We start from the raw sequence: 8,486 nt of genomic DNA, 5'->3' as shown, positions 1-8,486 counted from the left end.
GGTAAAGGTAAAGGACCCAGTTAAGTCCAGTCAAAGGCGACTGTGGGGTGCGGCACTCACTTTCAGGTTGAGGGAGCCGGCGTTCATCCAGCTTTCCAGGTCCTGTGGCCAGCATGATTAAACTGCTTCTGGTGCAACAAAACACTGTGACGGAAGCCAGAGTGCAAAGAAACGCCGTTTACCTTCCCGCTGCAGCGGTACCTATTTATCTATTTGCACTGATGTGCTTTCAAACTGCTAGGTTGGCAGAAGCTGGGACAGAGCAACGGGAGCTCACCACCATCACGGGGATTCGAACTGCCAACCTTCTGATCAGCAGGCCCAAGAAGCTCAGTGGTTTAGACCACTCCCTACAACACTGTGACATATTCAGCTCTGGACTCATAAGAACACAAGAAGAGCCTGCTGGATCAGGCCAGTGGCCCATGAAGTCCAGCATCTTGTTCTTACAGTGGCTGACCAGATGCCTATGGAAAACCCACAAAAAAAGGGTCTAAACACAAGAGCATTCTACCTTCTTGTGGCTTCCAGCAACTGGCATTCAGAAGCATTACTGCCTCTGACCACGGAGGCGGAGTTTAGCCATCATAGCTAAGAGCTATTGGTAGCCCTCTTCTCCTTGAATTTACCTAATCCTTTTTTGAAGTCATCCACGTTGGTGGCCATCACTGCCTCCTGAGTTCCACAGGTTTACTATGAGCTGTGAGAAGTAGTCCTTTCTTTTATCTGTCTTGAACCTTCCAACATTCAGCTTAATCGGATGTCCATGGGTCCTAGCAAAATAAGGGAGAGATAAACACTTACTTTATCCATGCCATACATAATTTTATATATGTCTGCCATGTCACCTCTTGCCTCTTCTCTAAACTAAGAAGTTCTAAATGTTGCAAGCTTTCTTCATGGGGGAGTCACTCCAACCTCTTGATTGCTTGTTTGCCTTTGGTGGCCTTTGTCTTTGGGATATGTGGCCGGCATCATAGTACAGTGGTACCTCGGTCTAAAAACAATCCTGTTAACGAACGATTCACAACACACTCCGGAAAACCAGAAGCAGGTGTTCCAGCTAGCGCACTTTGCCCCAGAAGACGAATAGAAGTCAACTGGTGGAAGGGCACTGATGGTGGGAAGCCTCATTGGGGAGAGCACGACTCAGTTTAAGAATGTTTTTGGTGTAAGAACAGACTTCTGGAACGCATTAAGTTTGTAACTGGAGGTACCACTGTAATGTAAATTATCTTTGGTCTACTTACTGATCGGAAAGAAAATGATCGCTTAAAAGCAGGGGTGGGGAACCTGCAGCCCTCTAGATGTTGTTGGACAGCACCTCCCATCAACCTCAGCCAACATGGCTAATGGTCAGAGATGATGGGAATCGTAGTGCAGCATCATCACAAGGGTTGCTGGTCCTCCATCCTTCCTTTAGTGCCAGCTTTGCGCATGTTCAGGGCTACTATGCACTATAACTGTGGGAAGGCATAATTTGCTGTTCAAAGTGTTTTAGGCTGACCCAGCTAGTATGTGCGAAAGACTTAAGACTACAAAGTCCATAATGCAGTGTAAGCAAATGCAAACCACAGAAGTGGGCCTCTTCTGAAATCATCCAGGGCCTTTTTCTCAAATCGACAGTGTGCTTATATCAAATGAACTGAGGTGGAGAACCACCACATTTGCAAATTAGCAGATAGATGCCCTCAGGAATCGGTGCCACAGAATGAAACTTCTCCAGTGGGTGCATTCCTCTCGTAACATCTGGGGGAAGCTGTAAAAAGGGCTATGTAGAATTTAGCCGCCTAATGAATGGTTCCTGTTCCCAGCAGTTTTCAAACCATGAAGAGCAATCCTCTTTGAGATGGAGAAGCTGTGAGGGATGTGGAAGCAGGCCGGGTGCCTTCCTCCATTTTCAGTCTAGCAGCAGCCCAGATATATCTGTATGACAAGGTCTGTAGTGCAAAAGCCATGAGAGAGGTGATGCCACTCATCGTGAAAGAGGCCCCTTGTCATCTCAGGTCTCCACAATTCAAAGCTGGAGGCAGCTCATCTGCAAGTCTCATCATCTGCTTAATCTTGCATGGGACTCTAATGGTTCCTGGCCTCCTGTTTACCATCGTTCTGTTTGACTCCCTAATTACTGTAATTAGGAATGCTGTCAAAATCTGGGCGGTGCCAAGGTAGCCTTGTGAGTGGCAAATGGATTCTTCCCAATAGCCAGACACATTAAGAGGTCACTGACATGGCCACTTTCCCTGTCAGCACAAGATGCCTGATGCAGCTTTACTACGAGATTTGGCTGAGTGCATAAACTGGTCCTCAGAAACTGGATGGCCTGGCAAGTTAGGTCTGTTTGGCATGTTTCTATGTGGCTCCTGGCTCCTGCTGCCTCTGATTTCCTGCCAACAAGGTGAAGATCTGCCTTGAGGTCTTCACTTGCTGGAAGCGCTTCTCCCGAGTTCAGCATCTGAATACCTGTGCACCCTTAATGGTACTCTTCCCATGGCAGAATTGATGCATCCCACCCCCAGTGAAGGAGCTAACACCACTTTAGATTTGAGTTAATGAACCAAAAATTCCAGCTTAATGAGTTTTCTACTGTGGAGAATAATTAATATAATTAGCACTGATATGAAAATTATGTTCCTGGAGTCAGAACTAGGAGGGAGGGTGCATGTGTGCAGCTGATTCACCATAGGCTTTGAATATGTACGGTCTTGTTTTCCTACAATGAATATTTGAAATTCAGTTCTAGTAGCTTAATGAGCCTGTCCAGAGATATTGGACTTCAACTGCTACGAGTCCTGGCTAGAATAGCCAATGGTAAGGGGTGATGGGAATTGTAGTCCAACATTATCTGGAGGGCACCAGGTCCCCCACCAATGTTGTAGATGATAATAAAGCAAATATTAAAAAAGGATTAGGCAGCTGAGCTCTTTGGTCCTGCATCCCACTTAGAATAGATGATCTGTCTTGTTTCAGTCTGAGTAACTTTTGCAAATTTTCACCCATGATTCTTTTTCATTTGAGTAGCAATCTGCAATCCAGTATAGGTTTAAACCACTAGGAACCGCATTGCAATAGTTAAGAGTACTGCAGAACAAATTGGGTAGAGCTAGCTGTACTGAAGGAACGTGGGTGGCACTGTGGGTTAAACCACAGAGCCTGGGACTTGCCGATCAGAAGATCGGTGGTTTGAATCCCTGTGACAGGGTGAGGTCCCATTGCTCGGTCCCTGCTCCTGCCAACCTAGCAGTTCGAAAGCACGTCAAAGTGCAAGTAGATAAATAGGTTTGAAAGCCTCTCTAGCTGCCACTCAGGACTTCCCCCAGCCACACCCTTCTCTGGCCAGGCCCCCTCTCCCCAGACCATATCCCTTATCACCTCAGCTAGTTTTGAAAATTTCATGAAATTAGGGCCACATTAAATTTGGCCACTGGTCGCATACAGTCCATGGACCACCCTAGGGCTAGGGCCTTCTAGAGGCATACCTCTCAACTGTCCTGGTAAAACTGGGACATCCCCTTTTCTCACATCCTTTTCTCATCCCCTTTCTCAAGGTAAACGGCATTTTTGTGTGCTGCTCTGATTCGCCATAAGCAGCTTAGTCATGCTGGCCACATGACCCAGAAGCTGTACGCTGGCTCCCTTGGCCAATAAAGCGAGATGAGCACTGCAACCCCAGAGTTAGCCATGACTGGACCTAATGGTCAGGGGTCCCTTTACCCCTTTACCTTTATCTAGCTGTACTGAATGTATGAACTGCTTCCTGAAAATGTTGTGGAGCAACTTAAAAGAGTAACACACAGGAATAAAAATACAGTGGTACCTTGGTTGTCAAATTTAATCCATTCCGGGAGTCTGTTTGACTCCTGGAACCATTTGAAAAGCAAGGTGTGTCTTCTGATTGGCTGCAAGAACTTCCTGCACTCAAACAGATGCTACGGAAGCCACGGCAGTCATTTGGCTTCCAAAAAACATTCGCAAACCGGAACACTTACTTCCGGGTTTGTGGCGTTCGGGAGCCGATTTGTTCAGGAGCCAAGCCGTTCGACAACCAAGGTACCACTGTACATAAATGTATTGAAAACATAGAGGGAGTATGTCCAATCAATGGTGTTTCTCACATGTCCAGGTACCATAACACTTTAAATGGATGGTGTGAATGTAGCCCTACTCACTCAAGCAAGAATTGGGGTGAACGGGAAAAGGGGATCCTCCTTTTAGCCTCTCTCCTGTCAGATCCAATGGCTGGCCTGGTCAGTCCAGAGCCTGAGGATATCACACTGACAATGCAGGTGCACAACTTGCAGTTCAATGGCTCACCACACAAGGCAGCCACACACAAACCTGAAAGCTCCCAGCCTGAGCTCCAGAAACTCCTACATTGCCACAGCCTCAAAGGCTGCTGTGAGTTGGCCTGCAGTGGCCCTGCTTTGCTGAGAAGTTGAAAGCATTCTGCCCTGTGCCTTGGCTGCAAGGCGGCCCCCCTGCCGGAGTGCAATGCTTGCAAGCTGCAGCTAGGAGGTACCATTCAGAGTCATTTCACCCACTGCATGCAAGGAAACCCAGAGTTATCATCACTGATTCCCCCCCACCCCCCGCCGGCAGTATGTGCTGGTTCACAGTACCGGCACCTCACACATACTGCAAAATCAGAGCCTGGCACCTCCTTCTCAAATCCCAGGAAGCTTCTGGCAGGGTCTGAGAACCCTCATGCCTCCTTCCCAAAGCCTGGGAAGCTGAACACAGAGCAACAGAAGGCAAATGCATGTGCAGAAAAGAGGAAAGGTGATTTGGATGCTGCCAGGTATGGTGAACCCTTTGCCCCTGTCTCTGTCTCAGACTCCATTCATTTTGAAAAGGCATGAGATGCTCCTCCCAGACTCGAAGGCAGTTTCAAAGGGTACAGGAGGACATCATGGTGCCCACTGTGGGGAGATCAGCCAGAGAAGCACAGGGCTGGGATCAGCCTGGACAGAATGTCTTCAGGACACTTTGTTGCTTCTGCCTGCAAGGGCTTCTTGGCACCTTCCTTGGCAGGATTGTTCTAACAGCCAGGAAGGAGGATATCGCTCCTCTTGTGAAATCTCTCCACAGTAATAACCCTGCTGAGGGCAGCGCACAGCAGAAAAAGTTTTGCGTAGTTGCAAAAATATAACGAAAGCGGACCTAAGAGAGAAATGAAAACATGAATGTGCGTGACCAAATTGAACCACCCCCACACAAGTCATGATGAGCTCTAAAAATAAATATACAACCCCCCCCCCACACACCCAATAGCAATAACAGCAAAATTAACGTTTCTGAAATGAAATCTTCACCCCAATGAAAAGACTCCTAAGATGCAGGTCTTGAAGGACTCTGAGCCAAGGTGGCCTCTGGCCTCTTAAACTGACTTCAGCTTTTGTAGCTAGCTGGAGTCTGTACCGTGAGGCCAGAGGGTGAGTACCGGCATATTTTTTTCCTAGAAAAACAACAACTGGTTACCACCAAAGCAGACTCCACAGAGATGCTGCAGGTCAAAGGGAGATATTGTGTGTGTGTGTGTGTGTGTGAGAGAGAGAGAGAGAGAGAGAGAGAGAGAATGAGTGAGAGAGTTAACCCTTCCCTCTCCAGCTGTGACCTCCCCCAATCACCTTTGCAGAACAATTAGGCCTTTATAAAGATCCCTTTGTCAACAAATAGAAGCTTTAAGAAAATCTAATTGCTGCAGGTGGAGCTGGGCCAAGGAGCAGAGGCTGCAGGATGGATGGATGGATGGATGCATGGATGGATGGATGGATGGATGGAGAGGCCTTATGGGCTCCCTGCAGCCTGGAGACCAGAGGCTCCCCATCCCTAATGCAATGTTTTATTAGTTATATGCTGCATTTTTGCTTTAGTCATGTTTGTTTCCATGCTATACTGTATCTATCTATCTATCTATCTATCTATCTATCTATCTATCTATCATCTATCTATCATCTATCTATCTATCTATCTATCTATCTATCTATCTATCTATCATCTATCTATCTATCTATCATCTATCACCTATATCTATCATCTATCTATCTATCATCTATCTATCTATCATCTACCTATCTATCTATCTATCTATCTATCTATCTATCTATCATCTATCATCTATCTATCTATCTATCTATCATCTATCTATCATCTATCTATCTATCTATCTATCATCTATCTATCTATCATCATCTATCTATCATCATCTATCTATCATCTATCTATCATCTATCTATCTATCTATCTATCTATCTATCATCTATCATCTATATCTATCATCTATATCTATCATCTATCTATCTATCATCTATCTATCTATCTATCTATCATCTATCTATCTATCTATCTATCTATCTATCTATCTATCATCTATCTAATCTATCTATCATCTATCTATCTATCTATCTATCTATCTATCTATCATCTATCTATCTATCTATCTATCATCTATCTATCTATCTATCATCATCTATCTATCATCATCTATCTATCATCATCTATCTATAATCTATCTATCATCTATCTATCTATCTGTCATCTATCTATCTATCTATCTATCTATCATCTATATCTATCATCTATCTATCTATCTATCTATCTATCTATCTATCTATCTATCATCTATCTATCTATCTATCTATCTATCTATCTATCTATCTATTATCTATATCTATCTTTATCTATCTATCTATATCTATCTATCTATCTATCATCTATCATCTATCATCTATCATCTATCATCTATCTTCTATCATCTATCCACCTATCCACCTATCCACCTATCCATCCATCATCTAAACGGTTTTTAAAATAAAAATGATGACTTAACTGGAGACTCCATGAACCAAATCTGAAATCTTCTGCTGACAAAGCATATTTTTGCCTTCTCCTTCAATTAGGCAAACTGGTAGGATCAATTTAGAAAGTTAGGGCCATGTCAGAAATAGTTGGGCATGGGGCACTGTTTTAATCCAGCAGTCTCCCTCCTCACTACCCCCCTTCTCCCTTGAATCTGGGTCCACTTTTCTTGCCCTGATCAAAAGGCATAACATTGTTTGTTCGCAGATCAAAAGATTCCTCTAAAGCCCGCTAGCAAAATCTACAGGAAATATCTCTAAAACTGCACAGCCTGGTAGGAGACGACATGAGAGATGACAGGGGTTAATTCTAAAACTTGCCAAAAAGAGATTTGGCATAGGCTTGGAAATGCTCAGATGTGGTGCTGACTCGGATTCCAGCTCTGATGGTCATGGGGTGGAAGGAAGAGAATGGTAAAAAGACACACAGAGTAGGAGCAATTGTTCAAGCCGTCTCCAAACCCAAAAACCACCACCACCCTGCTGCTAGAAAGTGCCAAGTCTGAAAGCGATTCTGATACTTAAAAACTCTCTCTTTTCATTGAGGTTTCATAGCTCAGACAATCAAGATGTTGAGAAAGAATGGCAAGGGCCATACCGCAAATGGTTCTGTTGCATCCTTTGTCTTCAGATGGGCTATTATTTTCTTTCTTTCTTTCTTTCTTTCTTTCTTTCTTTCTTTCTTTCACAAAAGTATATCTAAGAACTATGAGAGGTGCTGTACTTGGCTTTCTCTCTAGATTACTGCAGGCCTTTTATGTGCAGTGTCATTCATGGGTCTTGGTGATACATAAATAACTTGGGGAATTCGCTGCCACAAGATGAGGAAAGGCTACAGCATTTGGCACTTTTCGGTGCCAAGAAATGGCAAGCAAGAGGGGACACAATAGGGGTGTATAAAATGATGTGTGGTGTGGGAAACATGGGTAAAGAAAAGCTTGTCTCATAGCATCAGGCCTCAGTGATATCCTGTGAAGTTGACTATTGGGAGATTGAGGACCGACAGAAGACAGGACTTCTTAACACTATGGAACACACTCCTAGGACTTAGCTACATTAGTAAAAAAAAAACCCAACCAATGTTTTGAATGTGTAATAAACATGCAACACCAGAAAGCATCACAGAGCAAAAATAATTTCTAAGCGATTTTTACATAGTGTTCCCCCCCTTTTGTTATGATTTATTTTCTGACTTATTTATAGCATTTTTTCTCCGTATGTAGATCCGCCCCATAAGAGGTAGTAATGGCCACCAGCTTAGACGTCTTTCAAAGCAGATTAGACAAATTCACGGAGGCTAAAGCTATCAGTGGCTACTAGCCAAAATGGTTATGCGATTCCATACCCTCCAACATTTCTCCAGTGAAAATAGACACATCCCCTCCAACATTTCTCCCATGAAAATAGGGATGTCCTAAGGCAGGTGTATCCAAAGTCCGGCCCGGGCTTGTGGCCCCCGGGCTGGTTTCAAATGGCCCCCCAGGCAATTTTGAAAAAACAATCTCTTGCGGCCCCTGAGCGCCTGCCCACCAAAACCATTTCCTTTTTGTGGTCTCTTCACAAGCTCTTCCCTCTGCGCGGGGGCATGGCTAGGCCCCGTGCCATTAGCGAGTCCCCGGCTGTGTCACT

This window comes from Podarcis cretensis (genome assembly GCF_951804945.1).
Source record: "Podarcis cretensis genome assembly, chromosome: 15".
NCBI lineage: Eukaryota > Metazoa > Chordata > Lepidosauria > Squamata > Lacertidae > Podarcis > Podarcis cretensis.
This window is presented reverse-complemented; position numbering follows the sequence as displayed.